The 26,559-nt window shown below is 37.3% G+C and overlaps 1 pseudogene; it reads right to left on the bottom strand.

Moving 5' to 3' along the window:
* LOC100716229 (transformer-2 protein homolog beta-like) overlaps positions 1-22,521 on the bottom strand; it is a 28,105-nt pseudogene extending 5,584 nt beyond the window's left edge.
* Positions 22,522-26,559: the final 4,038 nt, after the last annotated feature.

The following is a 26,559-nucleotide window of genomic DNA, read 5'->3' as shown; positions in this document are numbered from 1 at the left end:
CTACTGCAAAAACTTACAAATATCAACACAGAAAATACCTTTTACAATAGCCTCAAAAATTGAAATACTTGGAATCAAATAAAGGAGGTAAAACATCTGTATGTGGAAAATTGCTGTACTTTGTAAAAGGAAATATAAAAGGATATCAGAAAATGGAAAGATATTCCTTGCTTGTAGATAGGAAGAACCAATTTTGTGAAAATGGCTATACTATCAAAATTGTTATACAGATTTAATGCAATCCCTATCAAAATACCATTAACGTATGTGAAGTATTTCACAGAACTACAGAAAACATTCTTAAAATTCATTTGGAACCAGAAGTGACCTAGAATAGCAAAGATAATCCTGAGCAACAGAAGCAAACAGGAGGCACCACAATTCCTGACCTGAAATCATACTACAAAGCTACTGTGATAAAATCAGCATAATATGGCACAAAAGCAGACCAGAGGATCAGTGGAACTGATTAGAAGATACAGACTCAACTCCAGACACACTTAGTCATTTTCTCTTTACAAAAGGGCCAAACACATTCACTGGAAGAAAGATAGCCTTTTTAATAAATGGTGCTGGAAAAACTGGTTCTCTATATGCTGAAGACTAAAGCTTGACCCATGTCTATCTCCATCCATTAAACTAAAGTCAAAATGGATCAAAGATCTAAATATTAAAATTGAAATGCTTAGTTTATTGAAAGAGAAAGTAGGTTGAAATCTTGAGGACATATATGAAGGCAGAAAGTTCATTAACAAAACCCGAAGTGCATGGGAAATACTTCAAATAATCAACCATAGGAATCTCATCTTACTAAAAGCTTTTGCACATCCCAAGAAATCACCAACAGAGTGAATAGACAACCCATAGAGTGGGAAAAAATTTTAGTCAATTGTCTCTTCAACAAAAGATTTTTATCTAAAACTTACATAGAATTGAAAAAAAACTCAGATCTCCAGATTCAAAGACTCAACCCACAAATGGGCATCTGAGATAAATACACACTTCTCACATGAAGAAATACAAATGACAAATCAATATATTAAAAATGTTCAGTGCCATTGGTCATTTGAGAGATGCAAATTAAAACAACACTGAGATTCTTTCTCACCCCAGAAAGAATGGCTATTACCAAGTAACCAACCAATAACCAATTGTGGTGGGAAAAAGGAATCCTTCACTGTTGGTAAAAATGAAGACTGATGCAAGCGCTGTGAAAATCAATATGGAGATATCTCAAAACTCCAGGTTTAGGGCCAGGGTTTTATCTTAGCGGCATAAGGTACCAAAACAAAGCAAAACAAGTATCTAGGTATAAAAGTCTCATTGAACACAGCTGTTCCCCTTCTGAGTATCTTCCCAGAAGAATTAAAAACCTGATACCACAGCAATATATGTGCACTCATATTTTTAGACACTCATTATGTAAACAGCTAAATCTTGGAAACTACCCAAATGCCCATCAGCCAAGGAATAGATTAGAAAAATGTGGCATTTTATACAATGGAATAATTCTCAGCCATAAAGGAACATAAACCTGAGACTTTTATAGGTAAATGGGTACAACTTGAGATCATACTCATTAGTGAAATAAATCAGACTCAAATGTGTAAACACAGTATTGTCTCCCTGCTGTAAGAAATTGAAAGAGTAGATAAGGTCTGCAGTAGATACAATGAAATGGGATGCAATTGTTTAAAAGGAAAAAGGAACTGGGAGTTGGGTGAGTGGACGGGAAAGTAGGGAGAAGAGAGAAAAATGCAAGGTTATTGTTCTATTAGTGTCTCTTAGTTCATTGTCAAGAAAGTTCATCCTAATATGAATTGGAAATTTTTATGCTCATATATTCTACTCTGAGTAACTACTTTGAAGATGACAATATGTAGTTTATGAACTATTGTTATTCGTATAATAGTTTGTCATGTAATTGTTTTATCTTTTTTCAATAAAATAAAAAAATAGAAAAGAAAAGAAATAAGAATATCAAAGATCTAGGAAAATCTTCAACATCCTTAAGTTCAGCAGAGGCTTCATGGCATAAAGGCATTTACTCTTCCATTGTTTCTATCTTAAAAAAGCACTTTTGAAGTGTGTATATGTCTCAGGGAAAGGTGAGTGACTGGCTTTTATACTGACTTTGGTTAATGTCAAGCCAGTCCTAGTAACACTATCTTTATCATCAGTGATTGGTCTAAAAAAAATCTGAGCCTAATCCAATCAGTGCATCATATTTTCTTGTCAATAGTGATTGGTTCAGGAATGAGCACTTGGTCTATTTTCAGCCAATGGGATACGAAGATGTTTTCTGGAAATATCTGTGAAATCTGTGAAGTGTTCTGTTCTTGGTAGAGCTGGTTTATCACATCAGGTGTGTACAAGGCAGCAAGCTGCTCCAGGTATTTCTAGCAGCTGGCCCTGGGCCAGGAGGGGGAAAAAAAACATGGGAGAGGAATTCAGTCTCAAAGTGCTAAGACAGTTCCACTGGAGCACACATAATTAATTACCTGATGAACCTTGACACGTGTGCTGTGGGCTGCCTTGCAAGTCTGTCTCTGGACTAAGCACTCTAATGAAATTTGCTACTCTGGGAAAGAACCTGGAGTAGCCCTTACATAGAGGCCATCACAAAAATACCACCTCTTCAGCCTGCACTCAGCTTTCCTGGAAGCCACTGCAATATTGCATATTAATTGCATAGAGATTCCAGAACTTACTTGCAAGTGGAAAAAATCCCACCCCAAATACTTTTGGCAGTGTGTTATTGTGAGCCCATGGAGAAAGGCCCTGGATTTCATGCTGTGTTTACCTTGTGGCTAGCATGGTGTAAAGAGGGCACTTACCAGGTTCTTGAGGATACCAGTGAAACCTTACACTAATAGATCTTGAAAGCCTGCTCTTGGGTGTTTATCATTCTTGTACAGGCAGCAGTTTCCACTCATGCACGGAGCAGGCTGGAAAGCCTTAAGGGATATTCTTAGCCAGTTTTCTTGTCTTTTGATTGAGATGACTCTGACAGTGACTGTGACAGAGAAGCCCTCTCCAACTAGCGAACCTTCATATTAAGCTGTGACTGATAAGAAGTCACCCATGGGAAGAATGCTCACAGCTGAAGTAGAAGGCTGGCAAAGATCCTAGCATGGGATTTGTTTTGGCATGTTCGTGAATCAGGAAAAAAGAAAGGTGGGGTGGGGTGGGGGTGGGAGGGTGGCGGCGTGAGGGAGGCAAACATTGTGCTCTGGTTAGCAGGCAGCTTGGGTTGTAGAATCAGGGAATGTGGGAAAGTCCTTTTTCTCCTCAAGCTTGCAGTTTGGGCTTGAGCAAATTATTTATTCCTTTGGAGTCTTAGTTTTCTCATCTTTAAATGGGTAGAATAGTACCCATGTGACATGACTGTAATGCGAATCAAATGAAATCATGAATGTGAAGTATTTATCACAGTCCCTGGTCCAGAGCAGTTATTTTCTCATCCAGATTAGGTTTGTTTGCCTAATGTTCAATTTGCCATGGATTTTACGTCTTTTCAGGGACATTGTCAGGATGAGCAGGATAAAATTATACCCAGCTGAACCTTGCAACAGTGAAGTGCAAACTACCACTGGTAAACCCAGAGGAGCCATAAGTACGATTTCCCTCTCTCCTTCCCTCCCTTTCTTCCTTCCTCTCTCTCTGTCTCTCCCAGTCTCTCTCTCTCCCTGTGTATCTCTCTTTATTTCATCTCTCTTTCTTTTTAAATAGATTATCTGGATTCGTTCAGAGCTCTAGCTGCTCTCTGAGTTTATGTCTTTGTCAGAAAATCTGGAAGCATGCCTTAAAATCTTGCAAAATGTGAGATAAACATATCATCAGAGCAAAAACACATCTCCTCTCCTGTGTAAGCATCTGCTGGAAACTCTCAAAAGACAGTCTGTCAAAATCCATGAAGATCATGGCTTAGAGTAAATACTTTGGCCAATTTACCCATCAAATGAAATTGAACACTCCAGATATGTCACTGAGAAGAACTGGAAGTGCTAAGACAGTTCCACTGAAGCACACATAATTAATTAGCTGATGGACCTCGGCCTGTGTGCAGTGGGCTGCTTTGCAAGTCTGTCTCTGGACCATGCTCTCTAAAGCAGTTAGTTACTGTAAGAAAGATCCTGAACTAACCCTTGTGGAGACTATTATCACAAATGCTATTGGCTATTTAGCTCACATTCAGCTTCCTAGAAAGCCCTTGAGAAATTGCACAATGGACTCTGTGCTATGATTCCAGAACTTACCTGCAAGAGGGGAAAATCCTACCCAGAATACTTTTAGCCAAGTACTATCGTGAATCCACAGAGAAAGTCACTGGGTTTATTTTAAGCCATATTTGTTTATTACAACAAAGGCCAATATAGTACGTTTCAGCTCACCTATGGTTAGTAGTATTTTTGTTAGAGCCCCTTGTCAGTGAAAGCTAATAAAACAGAGTCTGATATAAATTGCTAACTATTGTTATTACTCTCTAGGGCAAATAGCATTTTTCTGAATTCTAGTTAGCTCTTAATCAATCTTTTCTATATTTAGTCAAAAACTAGTGACCATTTCTTCCTACCATCATACCCTTTCTATAATTATGTGCTATTAAAAGTGAAATAAAGAGAAAAAGAAGAATCCAATTCTTAGCTCTCCCACTTTTATAATACTAGTGTAGTTAATGTTTATGACAGCTTACAAAGTCCTAAGCATTGTGCTTAGCATCTAACTTATACTTACCTCATTCAATATTTGCAAAAGACCTTTGCCAGGGAAATGTATTTTTATTTTATATTCACTTTTTAAAATTTTTTTTTGTGCCAGGGATTGAACTTATGACCTCACGCTTGCCAAGCAGGTGCTTACACTGCTGAGCTAAATCTCCGGCCAAATCATAGCATTTTTATAGTTTAGAAATGGAGACTTAAAAATGTCATCCACAAGGTCACACCCTTAGATGACTTTGCTGTATTTTAGACTTGAGCTGCCATGGCCTGGCACATCCCATATTCATGGTACATCCTGCTTTTTCTAGGGCCTCATTTTTCCATCTGTATTTTTCTTCCTCTCCTAGGAAACTGGGGATGCCAGAGCTCTGCATGTTTCCAGACTGGGCTTAGGAGTGAGAGGTGCTGGCTCATAGCAGAGGAAATAGAGCAAAGCATGACTGGAGCCTGGCTGCAGGCCATAGGAGGGCAGGGTGGGAAGCAGGGAAGATCTGACGTGCCCAGTCCTTGTCCAGTGATCCAAAGTGAAAGATCAGCAGCAGAGAGCTTGCAAGACTGGGCAAGCAAGTGGGGAGCCTGCAAGACTCGAAAAATTGCCAAAGTGTGGTGGGGTGGGGAGACTCAAGCACTGGGAATGTATTAGAGGATGTTCTAGGTAGGCAGAGGATGCTGGTGGGAAGGCAGCTGCATAGGTGCCGTGTAGTTCTCTCAGCGATCTCTCTCACACACAGATATCATGAATTAGTCTTTGTGTCAGGCCCTTGGCAAGCTCTAAGGTGAAAATCTTATTTCAAAGGATTGTCTGTGTCTGTGCACCCTGGGAGAGGTAAACCTGAGCATCTGTTTCATGGCTGCCTAAATGAGGACATCTCATGAGGTTTAGGAGTAAAGAGGAAGAGAGAAGACTGGGTTAAAAAAAAGAGACATGGCTACTTTCTAGCTTCATCACATGTTCTGAAGTGAGACCATCCAAGTGTACCAAAAGAGTGTACCAATACGATTGCAAGATGAGGCAATGGTCTCAAGGTGATAGGTGGTTTTTAAATACAGTGGATAGAAGATTAAGGTGCATAATGCAGGATTTCATTTTGCAGCGGTGTATTGGAATTGGTTGGTGACAAAGGGAACCTCCAGGGTTTGGGGAGGTTCCTTAAGGGTTAAAATCAAAGGCCTGACAAGGGAAGCTGCATTTGTATGCAGTCAATGGAGGAGGCTTGAGAGACCTTGTTAATACCGTAGTCTGTTTAAAATGCTTAAAAATGTAGAAGGTGGGTAGCAGATCAGATAGAACACGTGATGGGTTTCGGACCCACTGCAGCATCCTAGACAGCTGAAGTTAGCACCACTGGCAGGCAGCTAGCCCCAAACAGCAAGCAGCTCCATGGACGGCATTCAACAGAGCAGTAAGACTTGCGCCTGATTTGGCTGGCAGAGGACCACGAAACAGTGGGCAGCAGTACAGCTGTGATGTGGCACGGAGGCTTGGCAGAGAGCAAGCAGAAGCAGAAAGCTTCTCATGTGTGGCTTTGCTGACACTGGGGAGAGGCTGTGTAAAGTCATTTTTCTGCTAGGAATGCCCTTGGCACACCGTTTACTTCGGGCTGAATAGGAAATAGACATTTACATCAACCAGCCTCTGTGTCACAATCCAGGAGGAGTATTCCAGGGACAGTCAGAAATAAGTGAACCCAGCCTTTCAGTTTGTGGAGGAAACAATAAGGAAGTATAAGTCTTGCGTTATTCTAGGATGAACAGGAGGAAAACCAGAGGAGCTGATGAAAAGATTCTGAAGCAGGAAAATGGAGAACACATACTCTTCGGGACGAAGAGAAAAAAGGATGAAGTTAAAAATAATCGCAAACAGTTTAGGAGCTGTGAGTAGTGATTAAACAGTTAATTGAGGCTTCTAAAAAAGAAAAGCAGAGCAAAAACATGACAGTGACATTCAAATATATAACAGCAGGAACTTACCTTAGGTGTGGGAGACGTGAGACTGCATACAGAAACTGTGCAGCACTTATATATGTTAATGAAAACATTCAGGTACACTATATCCTGCCATATTTTAAAAGTTCAATATTATCCAAAAGCATCCAGGAAGAAAATCAGGTGGCCTATAAATGTTAAGGGAGGGGGAATCGTATTTTCCTCTGATAGCTTTCAACAATACTACAATTTTGAAGGGCATAGATCGTAGGGACAGATGGGACAAATATTTGGTATAAAAACTTTATTCAAGGAAAATTTCCCTGAAAAAAAAAGGCTCAAAGGTGAACTCTAGCTGACCTAAAGATAGAGAATTCAGCCATGGGAAAATTATTTTACAAAACACTAAACGTAAGTTTAAAGAATTGTTGCAAATATGTTTTTAAACCAAAGGAACATGGCAAAAACAAATTTCAAAGAAACATCTCTAATTATAAATTTGCTCAAAGTACATGGTACATTGTATATGCTTATAAATATTTGCTGAAGGAGTACAGAGTTTTTACCATGTATGTAAAAGTAAGTCGGAGAAATTGGGATGGCCCAATTTAGAGGGCGTTACGTTATTTTCTTATCCCACTGGGTAAAACAGAAAATTTAGGAGAATAAGGTTGAGATTTCTGTTTCCTTTATGCTTAAGAAACATATTTTTTGTTATTATAAGGTATAGGTCAGTTTTATTATTCCCATGCATTATTATAAGCACAAGAGGGCTTGGTTAGCTCTGCTGAGCAGGTAACCCTTGGGTGATGTGTTCAGGCAATGACGGGGACACTGGGTTCAGGTGAGTTTCTTTCCCACATAACACCTCCATGGCAACAAACTTGCTCATTTCAATTACAAAATCTAACTCAGTGATGATCGTTTTCCCCATGCTTTTATGGTAGTGTGATTTACTCTTTTTTAATTTTCCATTTTATTTTCCTGGATCCACATGATTCATTGCATTAAACAAGGCAGATGTCTGATTCATAGAAAATTGATTGCAAATTGATTCATGACTTGATTCCTTTAAGATGACTACTTGATATGAGTCACTCTTTTGACTTTCAGAGAGATCTGTATCTGAAAGCTTGCTGCTGAGGAGAGCTTTTGCCCCATTAGAGCAAGTCTGCTTTAAGATTTTGAGAGGTTTAACTGAGTCAATAGAGATGGATTCTGTGTCCCATCACCCAGATTCTTACAAACAACATTCAGTTGTCTGCCTCTAGCCATGTTAGAGAGAGTGGAAAATTAGCAAAGGCAGATCCACCAAAGCTATTAAATGAATGGGACTGTTTAGATTAGGGATTGAGACCAGGACAGGCCCAGAAACATTCCAGACACAGAGACTTATCCTAGTTTTGACTGATTCCCAAATCAGTTCATCACAAACAATGCTGGCTGCAGCAGTTCTTACCATGGACCTGATCAGAACTCACACATACTGGACCATCTTTTACATAATAAGAGGTTGTTCTTAGATTTGAGGGTGAAGTCTAGATAAAGTTCAATTTTTTTCCCCTCAGAAATAAATTTGAGGAAGTATTAAGAGTTTTTGAAGTGTTTACTCCTTCCTGGATTTGACCTTGATTCAGAATAAGTGTAGCAGTGGGTTAGGAATTTCCTGGGAATTTCTTTGCCCGGCTTTAAATGTGTCAGAGCACCACAGCCCTGTTCTTTGTCCTCTATTATCAATTGTATCCACAGAACATTTGAGTTACTGTTTGAAGAAGGCTAAGGCTGAATTTTTCCCCTGTGATTATCTACTTTGTGAATAAGCAGGGACAAATTCTAGAACATATTTCCCTTCCATAAACAGGTACATGCAAACTTCCTTCAATACTGGTTTAAAGTCAGTAGAACTAAGAATGGCTGCAAAAAAGTTATATAATGTATTTCAAAGCCGGGTAAAATGTTTTGTTATTCATTTCCTTATTGTCACTACCTTTATCAAGTGAATAATTTTGACTTTATAGTACTATTGTTTAATCACTAAGATAACAGTGATGTGAAACATAGTATCTTTGAAACAGACTATAAATGGCAAATTCATATCTGCTAGTATCTGCAATTTTCTCAATAATCCTTATTATATTTGTCATGTGATTATGATTTATGAGTTTTCACAATATTCTAACTGATATAAATGTACATTTATAACTATCTATATCTATCTATCTGAAATGTCTGGTTTGATTCTGTAACTTTATACCTAAAGGGACTTAATTTATCACTTGCATGGGTTTGGTTTTGTTGTTAGTAAATAGTTTGTGCATTGCAAGACTGTGATTTAGGGCAGAAGTGTTTAACTTCATTCATCCATTAGTTTATTTGTTCTTTTCTTCTTTCATTCATTCATAGCAGAGGAGTAACACAGCCTGCTTAGTCTCATTCTTGATGCTTTGTCAAGAACTGATTGTAGGAGGTGAGCACAGAAGCAGGAAGATCAGTTATTGAAACTATTGAAACAAACTAAGTAAAAGGTGATGATGAATTGGACCAGAATGGCATCAGAAGAGGTGGAAAGAGGTGATGAGATTCTGATTATCTTTTGTAAAAGGAGACAACCTGACAGGTTGGATTTGGAGCAAGAGAAAAACAGAGGAGTCAGCAAATATATAAGTACAATCATTTTAAATGCTAGTATAGTAAAATTCCTTAGAGATGCCTTAGGGACTGTCAGGAATGGAAGAGGTACCAATGTATGTTCCTACCCAAATGGAGATCTCTGGTTTGTCCATTTTATATATGGGACTGTCTGCTACTACAGCTGTGCTCAGTTTTGGCTAGACATCAGCATTAATGGGGACCTTTAAAAGGTGTTGATTACTGATTCCTGCCAACTAAATTCTTCTCACATCCAACTGTATTTTGCTGTGAGTGTTACAATTCATAGAAACTCCACAGGTGGCTCTTGTATCAGCCGTGATTGAGAACCTCTGCTCCAATACTTCCTTTCAACAAACTTCCCAGAGTTTTCAAATAATTGGAGGGGTTGGTTTTAGATCTAGAAATATGTGGTGGAATTTATATTTTAAAATCTCACATTTTCCTAGTTCTTACCACCTACATAATATCTTTTTTATTTCCTTTGAAGGAATTTCTTCTCTCTTTGTTCATGACATTGGTGGTAGAGACAGCCGGCCTCTTACCACTTAAAGGTGATGTTCCTGGATCTTTTTTCCTCTTTGCTCTTGGGAAGATAGATGGCAGAGGCTGGTCTTGAGGACAACCAGCACACAAATATCAGCCTTGGTGACAAGGACTTTTTGCAGCAATTGTGCTATAGTTCTGCCCAGAATTTTCTCACCATGAAATGACTGCTGAGTCCTATTTCCTGCTTCTTGGCCCTCAGAAGATGCTTTTGGTCTTTTCAATCCATTTGCAAGCTTGGTACTGAACTCCTGTTGATTCTGTCATTTCACTTTTCTCCATTTGATGTTGATAAATTTCCTACTGCTTAACGGTAGCTACAGCTTGTAATCAAGAAACCAATTGATACAGAATGCCTGGGTGGCATTCTTTTCTGTATTCGTATCATGACATTATTTCAGTCTATTCATTTGGCAACTGTGCACTGTGATTTCTTTGTTGAAGAAGAGCAAACATGAAGAATAACAATCTATTGAATACACTTATTCAATCAGGAGCAGATAGATGTGAGCTGGTGCCAGAACTTTCAGAGGTTATAATAATCACTTATGAAACTAGTAAAGCTATCAGTAATAACAAAGGATTAATCATCTACTGCTCAAAAGTACAAAAATTTGATTTACATCTCTAAAAATGCCAAGTCTCTGGCTGAAAAAGTGCTATACATGTAAAATCAAAACTGGAAACTGGAAACTGGAAAACTAACAAGGCCTCAGTCTTGGGGCATGTTCTGTATCTCCAGAGGGAGAGCACTTTGTATCAGTTTGCATTCTCCAGAAAACAAATTTCAGGACAGTTACAAGTTAAAGAAATTCATTGCAAGATATATGTGGGAAAGATAAAGGAAAAACTTTCAGAAGCAGTTAGAGAAAGCATCAGGCCATGCTACAAGTTTAAACAGAAGAGGAGGCACTAAGAAGGATTTTAGAAGAAATTCAGATGGCAGCGTGGCTCCAAGAAAAACTCTAGGTCAGACTTACGGAGAGCTTAGAGAAATCACCAGTTAGAAGACTCATATGTTGTGGAGAAACCCCCCAGGGCTAGTGGCTCTATAAGTTGTCTTGTCTGGGAGTAGCCTGGTCAGAGAGTAGCTTCTGTATATTCTGGGGTGGATTACTGGTCGGCTCACTACATTCTTTACAGCAAGTTCTCTTTGAAATGTTTGAGCAGTGTACTAGTGTGGAACCCACAGAAGGCCATACAGCAAAAGAGGAATTTGCTTTGTAAATATCAAGCTTCCCTTCCCCCACCTGCTGTGTCCATTATTCAGGACCACACAGGGCATGAAAACTCGCTCTGTGTGTGTGTGTGTGTGTGTGTGTGTGTGTGTGTGTGTGTGTACTATCATGATTTTTTGTATGGCTTATGAGGGTCTTTCAGTTTGTTGTTTGGGGAATGTGAGTTTCAGTAATTTGTGAAAAATTTGTTCATTTTCCTATCCCAAGGGAAGGGTTAGAGGTGGGCTGTTGGAGAGGACAAACATTACCGTTCTAGGAACTAGATTCTTGGGGAGGGAAAAATAAAGTTTAAGACATTTGTCTGGGAAGGCAGGCCACTTCCACCTGCCCTCACACAAACATTGGACCCTGGACCTCCACCTTAGAGGGCAGACCACTTCCTGACCCATCCTCCCACCACCCTCAGACAAGATCTCCCTCTAGGAGGACAGGCTGCTTTCCCTCCCGCTCTCCTACCACCCTCAGACCAGACCTCAACCTCCTGGACCTAGTATTGCTGTTAATCTTCAGCTGCCACTTCTCCCTGAACATTGAATTGCAGTGGATTAACCTTGCTGGATTGATGGGAGATTTAGTAATCCCTCATTCAAACAGGCTTCTGTCCCTCATTCAGTAGGCTTCTGTCATGTGGTAAGTATACCCCTAAAATAGAAGTCTTCAGGGGGTAAACAGGAGGAGTAGCAGAGTCCTCTCCAGCTGTAGGTCCTTGGCAGCTTGGCAAGAGTGTGAGTGAGTCCTTCCTCCATACACAGAACATCAGGTGGGTTTAGGAATGTGCCAATAAGGCCTTCCCAAACCTGGAGAAGATTAAAAGGATTTATGAGATGCCCAGTGACACAGTAGGGTCCAGGCTGAGACAAATACTATAAACAGGGAGATCTGTTGGCCTGGAACAACCTGAAGACATAGTAACAGTGGAAACTAAAGGCTGATTTACATTAAAACTCCTAGGCTAGTCAGCCCAGTAAGAATATAGGACTCACCCAACAGGCCCTGCAGGAGGAATTCAGGTGACTGGCTCTTCTCTTCATTGTGGTATCCAGCAACTGGACAAACATCAATCACACAGTAGGATGTGCACTACCAAGCGTTGAGACTAGTTGAGACTAGTGGGATTGGAAAACCAAATATTAGCCTGAAAGGTGAAAATGACAAATGAAAAAGCAAAATGCAAGCTCAAACATCTAGTCCATCAGGAGCAAGTACAGATAACATTGAAACAGAGGACTTTAAAAGTCATACACCTGAAATCTCTGAAAAGATAGCAAGTGAAATACGAAACAAATCCATGAGGCTACAGAGGAAATAAAATTAGAAATAGTTTCTCATGTAAAGACAGAAATGACAACCTTAGGAGTAAAGGAGTTGCTCAACATAGCTAGAGAAGAAATAGATAGAAAAGTACAAGAGAATGGGAAACTGATTGAAACCTTGAATGAATGATATAGAAAATGAGCAGAATTCAGGAAACAAATTCAAAGACACATCCAAGAAGTAAAAAATTCTATTGAAAGCTGTAAAAACCATTTAAATGAAGCTGAGAATAGAATTTTGGCCTTTGAAGATAGGATCTCAGATAGGGATCATGAAAGTATAGAACTTTTAAAAATAGCAAAGCAGCATGAAATGACAATCCAGCGGCTTCAAGATGATGCCAAGATAAACTATATAAGACTAATAGGCGTCAATGAACATGCAGGAGTCAAAGCAAATGACACTGGTAAACTATTTACAGAAATAATAGCAGAAAATTTCCCAAACATGGAGAAAGATTCTGATATGCAGATAAGTGAGGCATATAGAATGCCAAATGATCACAACCAACAGAAATCTACACCCAGACATGTCATAATTGAGATCCCAGATATACAGCATAAAAGCAGAATACTAAAAGCTGTTACAGAAAAGACACAACTCATCTATCAGGCAAAGCCCAATAGAATCAGAGCAGACTTTTTAGCCCAAAACTCAAGTTAAGATGAGCTTGAAGTAAGGTATTTAAAGCCCTGAAAGAAAACAACTTTCAACCCAGACTGATGTATCCTGAAAAACTTCCTTTGAAATTTAATGGAGAAATAAGATACTTCCATGACAAACAATATCTGAAGAAATTCATGTCTACCTAACCAACCCTAGAAGGAGTACTGAAAGACATACTATAGAGATAAAAATGACTACAATTTCTAGAACAGCAACAGAAAGAAACCACCAGGCAGGGAAAGCAATTAAATAAGGGAGAAAAGCCGAAAACCAATGGTAGGAAAAATATCATGACAAAGTTGAGCCAGTACATATCACTTATATCCTTCAATGTAAATGGTCTCAATTCACCTATTAAAAGAAATAGATTGAAAGAAAGGATCAAGAAACAGAATCTCACTATATGCTGTATACAAGAAACACATCTGACTCAAAAGAGAAACCCATAGATTAAAAGTCAAAAGATGCAAGAAAATATTCCATGCAACAGGAACCCAGAAAAAGGCAAGGGTAGCTATTCTATTTGCAGACAATGTGAACTTCAAACCAAAAATGATCAAAAGAGGTAAAGAAGGTCACTACATACTTTTCAAATGAATAATTCAAGAAGAAGAGCTAACAATCATAAACATATATGCACCAAATATAGGAGCGCTGTGGAAGACAACTGTGTAAGACAAATACTAATACATATGAAAAACCAAATAAGCAACAACACAATTGTAATAGGAGACCTTAATACACCATTGTCAGAAAGAGATAGATCAACTAGACAAAAAGTCAGCAAAGCAATAGCAAAACCGAATCAAACCTGTGAGCAAATGGGCTTAGTAATGCCTCACTTATCTGCATATTGGAATCTTTCTCCATGTTTGGGAAATTTGCTGTTTAATTACAGTGCTCCACCCAACCACATCAGAATACACATTCTTCTCAGCTGTGCATGGGACATTTTCCAAATAGACCATATATTAGCCCATAAAATATTCTTAAGTAAATGTAAAGGGACTGAAATTATCCTATGCATATTATCAGACAATAGTGCACTGAAACTGGAAATTAATGGCAAAAGAATTTCCAAAATCTGCATAAATACATGGAAATTAAATAACAACCGCCTGAACAATCAATGGGTTACAGATGAAATTAAAGAAGAAATTAAGCCATACCTACAATTCAATGAAAATGCAGATATAACATACCAAAACCTATGGGATGCAATAAAAGCAGTCTTAAGAGGGAAATATATAGAAATAAATTGTCATATCAAGAAAGCGGAATGAGCAAAAATAAACAAACTAATGTTACATCTCAAGCTTCTAGAAAAAGAAGAGCAAATAAAGCCCAAAGCTTATAGAAGAGAGGAAACTGTAAAGATCAGAGCAGAAATTAATGCAATAGAGACTAAAAAAAAAATACAAAGAATTAATGAATCAAAGAGCTGGTTTTTTGAGAGAATAAACAAAATTGATAAACCTTTAGCCAAACTTATTAAGAAAAAGAAAGAAAACACTCCAATTCACACAATAAGGACTGAGAAGAGTGAAATTACCACAGATCCAGAGGAAATTCAAAAGATCACGAACACCTACTTTGAAAATCTCTACTCACATAAGGTGGAAACACAGAGGAAATGGACAGATTTTTAGAAATGTATAAACTACCAAAGCTCAAGCAAGAAGTTATAACAACTTGAATAACCCAATATCAGCTATTAAAATTGAAAACATAATTAAAAACTTTCCAACAAAAAAAGCCCAGGTCTTGATGGATTCATAGCTGAATTCTACAAAAAATTTAGAGAAGATTTAATGCCAATACTCCTGAATCTCTTCAATGAAACTGAAAGGGAAGCAATCCTCCCTAACTCATTCCTGGAGGCAAGTATTACTCTGATACCAAAACCAGAGAAAGACCCAACCAAAAAGGAGAACCATAGGCCAATTTCATTGATGAACATTGATGCAAAGATTCTCAATAAAATACTGCCAAATAGAATGCAACAAATCATCAAGAAAACTATACATCATGACCAAGTGGAATTCATTCTAGGAATGCAGGGATAGTTTAAAATATGCAAATCAATAAATGTAATACACCACATAAACAGAGTTAAAAATAAAAATCACCTGATCATCTCAATAGACACAGAAAAGGCTTTTGATAAAGTCCAACACCAGTTCATGATAAAAACCCTACAGAAACTTGGAATAGATGGTATCTCCCTCAATCTCATAAAGGCCATTTATGACAAACCAACAGCCAACATTTTACTAAATGGACAAAAAGTGAAACCCTTCACTCTAAAATCAGGAACAAGACAAGGATGTCCACTATTACCATTCCTATTCAGTATAGTTCTGGAAATATAGCCAGAGCAATTAGACAAGAGAAAGGAATAAAAGGAATAAAGATAGGAAAGGAAGAAGCTAAATTATCACTATTTGCATATGACATGATACTCTATTTAGAATACCCCAGAAACATTAAACACTATTAAAAGCCCAGAAACATTAAACCCCATTAAAACACTACTGGAGGTAATAAACAAATTCAGCTGTGTAGCTGGATACAGAGTCAACACTCAAAATTCAATAACATTCCTGTACAGAAACAAAAAATTCACTGAGAGAGAAATTATCAAAATATCGCCTTTCACAATAGCATCTTTAAAAATGAATGCCATTGTGGAAATCAGTATGGAGATTCCTCAGCAAAGTAGGATTGGAAGTTACATTCAATCCAGGCATTCCTTTCTTGGGTATTTTCCCAGAAAAATTGAAAAGGTCATGTCTCAATGATATATGTGCACTCATGCTTATAGCAGAACAATTTGTAATATCTAAATCTTGGAAACAAGCTAAATGCCCATCACCCGCAGAGTGGATGAAAAAGATGTGGTATTTTTATACAATGGAATATTATTAAGCTATAAAAATGACGATATTGAGGCTTTTGTATGTAAATGAAAGCAACTTGAGGCTATCCTCATAAGAGAAATAAATCAGGCTCACATTTGTAAATATCATATCATCTCTCTAGTATAAAAGATAATAATAATAACTGAAAGAGTAATAAGATCCAAAATTCTAATAATGAAAGGGAAGAAAAGTGCTCTAAAGGGTATAACTGTATGCATTTTAAAAAAAATTTTATTTAAAAGGAAAAAGAGAAAAACACAAAACAAAACAAAGCGGTGTAAGGGTACAAGTAATACAGAACTACAAAAAAAAAAACAGTAAGAAATCACCAGTTAATAGATTACATATTATCATCTTAGAAATAGTTGCTCAAATCACAGTATCAAAGAATACAAAGTGGACATTCAAACAGTGAGGCTGCAAACAGTTGTGTTCAATGATCCAACCAAAAATATTAATATGGTCAGCTATTTAACACCCCTAAACACACTTGCTGTTGTATCCTTTAGAGCTCTTTTTTTTCCCTCTCTTTTTTACAACAAAATTTACACATTTTGGATTTTATTACTCCTTAGTGCTTATTACTTTTTTTGGGCGGGGGGAGAGAATACAGTCAAATATGGCAAAATAAAGCTGTCAGTCAAAACTAAGGATAGACATAGCACATGGTGTAGAACAGAGTACAAGGTTATCAACAATGGTTATCAACGTTGTCTCTTGTTTCCTTAAAAGGAATTGTCTATCTCATTAGATATTATAAAGTTGGACAAAACAGTAGAGAACAAGACCAATAAAACTTAGGCATTGTAAACATTACAGGACTTCCAAAGAAGACAATAGTCAAACCAGAATGGGCATCTTAGTGAATCTTATTGCCTTCAAAGTAGTTGCCTATACCCTCAAACTTGATACTATCATACAGAATGGAACAGAGTCTAATCAGTCAAAACAAGATCGTGGGAGTATTACAGGACTTCAAAACAAGTTAATAGGAAATCAAAAAAAGTTACTATTATATATCCTGCTAATTTTTTAAATTTTTCCCCTTAATTAAAACAAACATAAGAAATAACTTAAATAATTTTTTTAAAGAATAAGGGAGAGATTGAGATAAAACAGGACATAACAATATAACAATACAGGTCAAAGCATGACTGTTTCAGCAACCTAGTGCTTCACCACCAAATAACCCGACTTAACTGTATGCATTTTGAAGTGTGTAAGATAGATAACCATATTGTTTTTGTTAGTTCATCAGACAGAATGGTTTGTACTGATCACCCACTTTTTATGCTTTGGTTTTGTGACTTGAACAACTTACTTCTAAGATAACAATATGTAATTTATCAACTAGTGATTTCGTACTTTTTTTTTTAAAGTTCTGTGCTATTTCTATGCTTTTTTCCTGTTTTTTTTTTTTCCTCTAAAAAAAAGACGTCTGAATCCCATTCCTTCTTGCCTTCCCCCTTGGTTCTTTCTTGGTACTCTTTCCTCTTTTATGCACCATCTAGTTCTCCTTCTCTGCTGAATCGTTCTGATCATTATATTAATAGGTCCTTAAATATTTTCTCTGGTCTCTCATTCCTGATCAATACTCCTGCTCTTTCTCTGCACTTCTTTAAGGGCAAACACCAAGCTGTTTCTTCTTCCTTCATACCCACTCATTCTTCAATCCACTTTAACCTGGCTTTACTCTCACGATTCCTCACCATTTTCTGAGGATGCCAGTGGGCAAACCCAGTAGCCAGCTGCTGTTCTTTTCATGTGACTGAGCAGTATAAGTCAGGGCTGACACTCTCTTTTTTTTCTGATACACTTACCTTCATTTCTGTTCATTACACTCTCCTGATTTCTTCCTCTTTTGTTCTGCTTACTTCCTCTCCAAATAATTAGTTGGCTTCTCAACCAGATGCAAAGTTTGGATCTACTTTTGTTTTTGTTCTAAATGAATATTGTATTTTTGGGTTTTATTTTCTACTATTTCTTGGTCATAGGGCTATGGCATTTCCAGCATGGCAATTCTTTGGTCTCCCAACAACTAAATTCCATTTAGTGTCCATCAGTTTCTCAGAAGTAAATGCTGAGAGAAGAAATTTGTACAGAGAGCTTATTAAGCAAGATTTCCCAAGAAAATTGGAAAGGGTAAGAAGGAGGTAGGACAGGATAGGGATACCAAGAAGGTAGTATTTCAGTGTTGGACCTCACTTAGGAAAAGGAACTGGAGCTTCATATTCCCACTTCCATCAGTCATTGTCTGAAGACCACTCTGTGTGTGTGTGTGTGTGTGTGTGTGTGTGTGTGTGTGTGTGTGTGTGTATGGGTGCATTTGTGAGGGTGAGAGTGTTTGGTGTGAGCAGGTAAGATATGAACTCAGCTATCCATGCTTGTAGCCAAAGTGGTTTGGTAATTTGAAAAGACTCTTTGAAGGTTGCAGTTATAAACTGGGGCACGATGCCAGAACTAGTAATGAGGATTCCAGATGCCATGGGGTAGCACAGACAGTGCCTGTAACAAGTGTCTAAGTGGGGACCTGGTGGAACAGAGTTGGTGGAGGGAGGAGGACAAGGGAAGTGAGTACTAACTGAGCTGACTCCCACACAGTTTTCATGAGAGTGGTTCCTTACAGATCTGTTACTTGGCAAGTCTTCAGCAAGTGGCTAGGAATAGGCATCTGCAGGAGTCACAATGTGATGGCATAGAGGCTGTGTTTGTATAGAGGCCTGCAAATAGTATTTTCTGGGATCAGCTGTGAACCTGCTTGTACTCAGAGACCAGGCTTGCAAATGCCCTTCACATTATGTGTCTTGTCTTCTTTCAGCAAGGAAATAAGATTCTTAGTAACGTAGCAAGACGTAGCATAGAGCAGGGTGTAGGAGTTCTCCTGTTACTAGAAATGAACAGGAATGTCTATGTAGCTGTGCCTTTTGAACTGAGTTTTTATAAATGTAAAAAATTCCATATTTAATCATTCTAAAATAAAATAATTTATGCTGTTAAGTACCTGGAAATCTTAAATAAAAGATAATCATATTTATAAGTTTAAAAAGAACATTACCTACAGGCTGCATGTGCATATCCTTCAAGCTGAGCAACAGAAAGTGAATGTTCCCTTCTGTGGAAATATTTAAAGCAGAGTGAAGAATATAAACTTTTAATATTTACAGATAATGGCAACCTGTTTTAGCATTTAATGATTGTTATTTTTAACATTTTAATGTTTTTCCATGTGTGTTTTTCATGTAACACTTTTTCACAGATTGCTATAATAGGAGCTTGTTAGTGTTTTCAAAATATAGCTCTTAATGTTCCTCCTCTTGAGTGTGAGTTGGGTTTACTGACTCACTCCTAATGACTAGATGATAGCAGGGTAATGGTATATGATTTGGGAGACTGGATCTTAAAAAACATGCAATCAATTCCTTGCCTTCCTTTGGCACCCTTGTCCTGGGGAGGCCAGTTGACATATTGGATGGTTGCTCCAGGTCCTTGTGGAGTGATCCTTGTGGTGACCTCTTGTGGCAGCTGCCCAGGTTGCTGCCCACACCTCAGGTAAGTGAGTCTCTTTGGAAGCAGTTCCTGTGGCTCCCGGACAAGACTTCAGATGAATTCAGCCCTGACCAATGTATTCAGTACAACCTTACAAGAGACTCTGAAACCATTTAGTTAAAATTCTTCCAAATACCTGACCTGCCAAAACTGTGATTAAAAACAGTGTAATGCTTTGGGATAACGTTTAATGTAACAATAGAAGGCTAATATAAGCCTCTTGATATATTCAGACTTCTTTTTCAAAGGTTATACAAATTTATTCACTCGTCAGAAATAGATAAAAATAGTTGTTTTACTATGCCCTTTTCAATTGAGTTTCATGATAAAAGAAAGAGCTTTGCTAATGCAGAAATAGATTCTCTCACTCTGTTTTGGTTAAAATTACAGTTGAAATGATTTCATTGTTACTTGATGAAAACTTTAAGAAGCCATTAGCACAAGGACTTTAGAAAATAGAAAACATTGATTTAGTCATTGCCCTTCTTTGAGAGAAGATTAGAAAGGGTAGAAAATATTTGTATATTATTTGTCATAATACTTCAGTTAATTTAATTCTTTACTTGTCATCATAAAGTTGAGTTTTTATCTGAAGTATCTTCACTAGGAATGGTAAAATACTTTTTGTAATCTTGACAGTGTTTCTGTAATAGATTCAAGGACTATTGATCTGAAACCTTAAGAATATTAATGTTTCTTATAGCAGCTACATATGCTAGAATTTTTTGGTTAGAAAGAAGTATCTTATTAAAAGTTATTTGTCTTCTAAAGAAGGTGACTTTGCTTCTCAGCTTTCTAACAACAAGCTGCTAACTGGCTAAGCTTACAAATCCAGTTACAATAACTTCTAGCAATCGCACAAGTATTGGGGCAAGGGAGATATTTGTAAACTTTTCCTTCTTGCAGAAGCCATACAGGGAAAACAAAAACAAAAACAAAAACAAAACCCATTGTGGTATTAAAAAGTGAAGTCTCAACTTTTTATGGACACTTTTGACAGAAATGAGGAGGAGTTTTTACATTAAACTGAGAAAACTGAGTGTAGTTTTCAAATAGTACCTGTGGGGATAGATTCAGATGTCCATGGGAATATGCACGGTAGTGAAGCATCTTGTTATTTCTGTGATTTTAAAAGCTCATCCATTGCTTTTCATCATTTTTAAAAATTTACTTGCCTCAAGGCTGCTTCTCTGAATGAAATTTGAAACCACTGAAGCTTTATTACTTTGCTTTTTTCTTTTCTTTCTTATCTTTTTTTGGTGTTTTTTTTTTTGAGACAGGGTCTTATTACGTAGTCCAGGCTGTCCTTTAAATCATCATGTAGCCTAGACAAGCTACAAACTCAAGGCAATCCTCCTGCTTCAGCCTCTAAGAGCTGCAACAGGTGTGTGCCACCACACCCAACTCAATCCTAGAAGTTTCAAGCTGGCTGTAATATTTCCCATTAACACCACATGCTTAGCTACTAGTTGAATGTGTAGTGCTATAGACATGAAAAGGAAGCACAGCATAAAGGAAAAATGTAAATAAATTGAAATGAAAAACAGTTTATGACACATTAGCACTGATGCTTTTATTTAAAATTCCTACAGAACAAAAAATAATTTATATCTCTTAATTTAGTTTTGTATTGTGTGTTAATCTCGGAACTCCAAGGACTTTCATTTCTGTTGATGTTATTTAATGTTTAAGCATGCTAATGAAATCTACTCTTTGATGCTTGATGCTATATGATTTTCATTTTAAATGTACCAATGGGAAAGTAATATCTCATGAATTAGATGTAGTATCCACAAAAACATTGGGTTAGGCGACTACCTCCCTATTATTTAAAAATACAGGCTATATAAAATATTTTTGTAATATAAGCATTTTTATTTAATTAATATTTTACATACATTAAAGCTACATCAGAGCTAAGGCTGACCATCTCTATCCTGAAAATCTGAATTCCCAAATACTTCAAAATCTGAAATTTTTGATAGTACAAAAGGAAAATACCACACTGACCTCACGTCCCATTTCAAGTTGAGATGGAAGTACACTAAAAATTGTGTGATTGCCTTCAGAATACATATATCAGGTATATGTGAAACGTAAATGAATTTCATGTTTAGACGTGGGTATCCATCTCTAAGAGATATCATTATTTGTATGGTATTCCAAAACTGGGGAAAAATCCTAGATCTGAAACACTTGTTCCAAGCATTTTGAATGAGGGCTGCTCAGCCTGTATGTAGGTAGCTCAGAAAAGTAGTATGCAAACACTTCTGTATTGAGTCATTTGAACAAACTACTTCTAATTCTTCCTGGAATAAGATATGCCTAAATAAACATATAAGCAAAGAAATAAATAGCTAAATAACAATAATTGGCAATTTGGTCAGGCCCTGATATCATAAGAGAATAAATAGTATTTTTGTTTATTTTTATGTGTATCAATTGCTTATAGAAATTACAAGAAATTCTTAAACTTACAATACTTAGGAAAAATGTGATTCCCCCCGCCTTTGAATTCTCTCAAATTTTGATTTTAGAAATAAATCTACATGACTATATTTTTATGGCATCATGGAATCTTTTTTATTTTTTCAGTACTTGAAACTAGGGCCTCGTGCATGCTAAGCAAGCATCTCACCACTGAGCTACATGGCCATTCTCAAGGAATTTTTTATAAAATAATATACAACACTTGCCTTTGGCAGAAATATAACTGTTTTCAGCCATGAGGGGAGAAAACCTTTTCAATGCAAACCCCTCCTTGAATGCATCTTTAACCTTTATGCCTTATAAAGTTTCTGCCACTGTTCATTTGTTGTTGCTTGGAACCATCAGCCTTGCCTTTGACTTGGTGCTGGTATGGTTATACCTTTCCCTGCTGTTGTGTGCCTTGGCCTGGACGGCCATCCTAGCCATCACTGAGTAGTCCTTCCTGAGATCTTTAGTGCTCATCACTAATCCGTGATGCTGGTGTGGGCGTCTGGCAGCCATCGTCTTTCTGGGTCCCCAATGCTTGTGGCCCTCACAGGTGTAAAAGTGGGCATCAGACATCTGCTGAAATTGTGGCTCCAATGTATCATTCAGGAACGAGTAGAAAGTTGCTACACATTGGCACTTCTAATGAGCAGCCTTTCACACAATTACATGTTTTCAGATTATATAAAGAGGCAAATAATTTGTTTTTAAAATTAGCTATAAATTTAGGGTTTTCCAACTGAAAAACATTCCCCATCAGTTTAGGTGTCTTTGGAAAAAAGAAAACAAAACAGGTCATCATCAAAGCTGTTTGTGTTTCTCGTGCTAACAATTTATGTTAGCTTTAATTCCATTTGTGTTAGAAAATAAAACAAGAAAGGACAAGACCAAAACAAACCAGCATGGTAGTCTCACACGCATATATAATAGTATTGCTGGATTTCACATCATGACGCTATGGAATCAGTACTGGGTACCTTGGTGTCTCTTTTTATTCAAAGTAGCTTTTCATTTTATTGTGCATTGTATTATCAATTCTCATAAACTGTTTAACAGTTCTACGCATGCATGAGTCTTTACATGTATACTTATCCCTTTTGTATTCGAGGGAAAAACAAAACAAAACAAATTCCTAGAAAAACAAGAAATGAAAAAGACACTGGCAATATAGGCTTTCAAAACAACGTGGTATGAGCATAACTAGGGTTGTTATTTTACATAACGATCTTCAAGAGTTCCTCAGATTGTATAGTGATACAATAATATGCACAATAGTTCCAGTTCTATGAATGTTAACTGTTTTGTTCCAAGAACTTGAGTTCTACATAAGAGTATGTAGCACAATCATCTTAGCTATACTGTGTGTCTGTCGATGTCGCTCCCGGCCGGCAGGAAGGACACACGACAAAGTCTGGCAGTGGACAACCTTTTCTTTTATTTTCCTTCTCCGTACAGCCTGCCCTGGGATCGCTCCCAGCCGAAGCCTCCTTTGGTCCGCTCCCCGCGGCTCCTTTTGGGCTTCTACTTCCGGGCTTCTTCTTCTCCCCCAGGGGTGGCACCAGTATATATACGGATACAGTGTCCAATCATGTTAAAGTAAGCAAGGCAAGCTGATTGGCTAACATCATCAGTTGCCAGGCAGACTATATTGTTGAGCGGGTTGCTTACGCGGTAAGCAGGAAACTAACGTGCTCGATGGGAGGGGTAATCTACCTCAGGCTTTACTCTTTACTACAGGCCTCACGTCCGCCAAGTGAGGCGACCGGGCTCGGGGCTGCGGCTCCCAACATGTGTCTATAATTTTAGACATTTTTTTCTTTTGCTTTCCTTTTCTTTTTCCTCATTTTCCTGAGATTATTATTTTTTTCCTTTCAGCAGATTCTTATCCTTACATTGTATTTATTGATTTTTTTGTATCTTATGTATTCTTACTATTTCTTACAGTAGGGAGACAAGATGGTATTTACACATGTGAGTTTGATTTATTTTACTTAGGAGTGTGGTCTCGAGTTGCATCCATTTACTTATAAGTATCTCAAAGTGATCATTGTTTGTAGTAGAGTAGTACTCCATTGTATAGAAATACCACAGCTTTTTATCCATTCCTCAGACAATGGGCATTTAAGTTGTTTCCAAGATCTGGCTATTACAAATTGTGCTGCTATAAACGTGGGTGCACATATATCACTGTGGTATGATGTTTTCAGTTCTTCTGGGAATATGCTCAGAAGTGGAGTAGCTGGGTCAAATGGAACTTCCAATCCCAGCTTTTTGAGGAATCTCCAGACTGACCTTCATAGTGGTTGCACTAGTCTACACTCTCACCAACAGTGCAGGGGAGTTTCTTTTTTCCTGTAGCCTTTCTAGTATTTGTTGTTGGTAGTTTTCTTGATCCTGGCCATTCTTTCTGGAGTGAGATGGAATCTCAGGTTTGTTTTACTTTGCATTTCTCTAATGACCAATGATGCTGAACATTTTTTCATGTATTTATTTGCCATTTGTATTTCTTCATTTGAGAACTGTGTATTCATCTCAAATGTCCATTTTTGGATTGGGTCTTTGAATTTTGGGCATCTGATTTTTTAAATTCTTTATATGTTCTGGACAGAAGTCCTTTGTCTGAGGGTCTGCTTCCAGGAATGAGTTAGGAGGAATTGTTTCCCTTTCAACTTCATTGAAGAGTTTGAGGAGTGTCAGCATTAAGTCTTCTTTGAATTTCTTGTAGAATTCCACCGTCAATCCGTTTGAACCTGGGCTTTTCTTTGTTTGTAGGAGTTTAGTTACATTTTCAATTTTGTTAGTTGAAATTGGGTTATTCAGTAGTTTTACATCTTCTTGACCCAGTTTTGGAAATTCATATGTTTCTAAGAATCTGTCTGTTTTTTCTGTGTTATCAAGCCTATCAGACTAGAGGTTTTCAAAATAGGCATTGATGACCTGCCGTAGTGATTTCACTCTTTTCATTCCTTATTGCATGAATTTGAATTTTTTCTTTCCTTTTTTAAGTAAGGTTGGCTAGAGGTCTGTCAATTTTATTTATCCTTTCAAAGAACCGACTTTTTAATTCATTGATTCTTTGGATTGTTTTCTTAGGCTCTATTGCATCAATTTCTGCTCTGATTTTTATAATTTCCTCCCTTCTTTTGGCTTTGGGCTTGACTTGCTCTTCTTTTTTCTAAATGTTTGAAGTGTAGCATCAGGTGTTTATTTGTGTTTGTTCTGTTTTCCTGATGTGGGAGTTCACCACAATAAATTTTTCTCTGAGGACTGCTTTCATTGCATCCCACAGGTTCCAGTAAGATTTTTGTTTGCTTGTAGATATTGTTTAATTTCTTTTTTAATTTCCTCTGTGACTCACTGATTGCTCAGAAATGTATTATTCAATTTCCATGTGTTTGTGGGGGTTTTACAGTTTCTTTTGTCATTAATTTCTAGTTTTATGGTGCTATGATCTGATAACATGTATGGGATAATTTCAATTCTTTTACATTTACTTAAGTATGTTCTGTCAGCTAGTATACAGTCTATTTAAGAGAACATTCCATGTGCTCCTGAGAAGGATGTATATTGTGATGTTGTTGGGTGGAACACTCTGTATACATTTACTAAGTCCATTTGTTCATAGGTGTGATTCAGTTCTGTTATTTCTTTGCTTATTTTCTGTCTAATTGATCTGTTTCTTTGTGTCAATGGTGCATTAAGGTCTCCTGTTATAATTGTGTTATTACTTATTTGATTTTTGATTTCTGTCAATATTTGTTTTGTATAGCTAGGTTCTCCCAAATTTGGTGCATAGATATTTAAGTTATCTATTCCTCTTGAAGTTTTCCCCTAAAGAGTATGTAGTAGCCTTCTTTATCTCTTTGGATCATTCTTGGTTTGAAATTCACATTGTCTGCAAAGAGAATAGCTACCCCAGCTTTTTTTTTTTTTTTTGGTGGGGGGGGGGGAGGGAATCCTGTTGCCCGGAGTATTGTTTTCCATTCTTTGACTTTGAGTCTATGAGCTTCCTTTTGTGTTAGATGAGTTTCCTGTATATACCATATGATTGGATGTTGTTCTTGATCCACTCTGCCAGTCTATTTCTTTTAATTGGTGAATTGAGGCCATTTATATTAATGGTTATAACTGATACATGTTGGTTTACTTTTGACATATTATCTTTCTGCTGTTGATTCTTTACCTTTCCAATCTGTTTAATTTTTTTCCTTGCTTAGTGGGGTTTTCCCATGTCTGTCTAGAATGTTTTTTAGTATTCTTTGCAGGGTTGGCTTGGTGATCATGAAGTTCTTCAGCTGTTCTTTGTTGTGGAAGTATCTTATTTCTCCATCCATTTTGAAGGACAGTTTTGCGGGGTACATCAGTCTGAGTTGGAAGTTGTTTTGCTTTAGGATCTGAAATATTTCACTTCATGCTCTTCTTGACGTCATTGTTTGTGTTGAGAAGTTTGCTGTGATTCTGATAGACCTTCCTTTATAGGTGATCTGTCTCTTCACTCTAGCAGCTTTTAGTATTCTGTTGTTATGTTGTTTATCTGGGATGTTGATTATTATA

Source organism: Cavia porcellus, unplaced genomic scaffold (genome assembly GCF_034190915.1).
Source record: "Cavia porcellus strain 051 isolate PalLab524CR breed Dunkin Hartley unplaced genomic scaffold, mCavPor4.1 scaffold_10, whole genome shotgun sequence".
Taxonomy (NCBI): Eukaryota; Metazoa; Chordata; class Mammalia; order Rodentia; family Caviidae; genus Cavia; species Cavia porcellus.
Note: the sequence above shows the minus strand (reverse complement) of the source record. Positions and strands in the feature narration are given on the sequence as shown.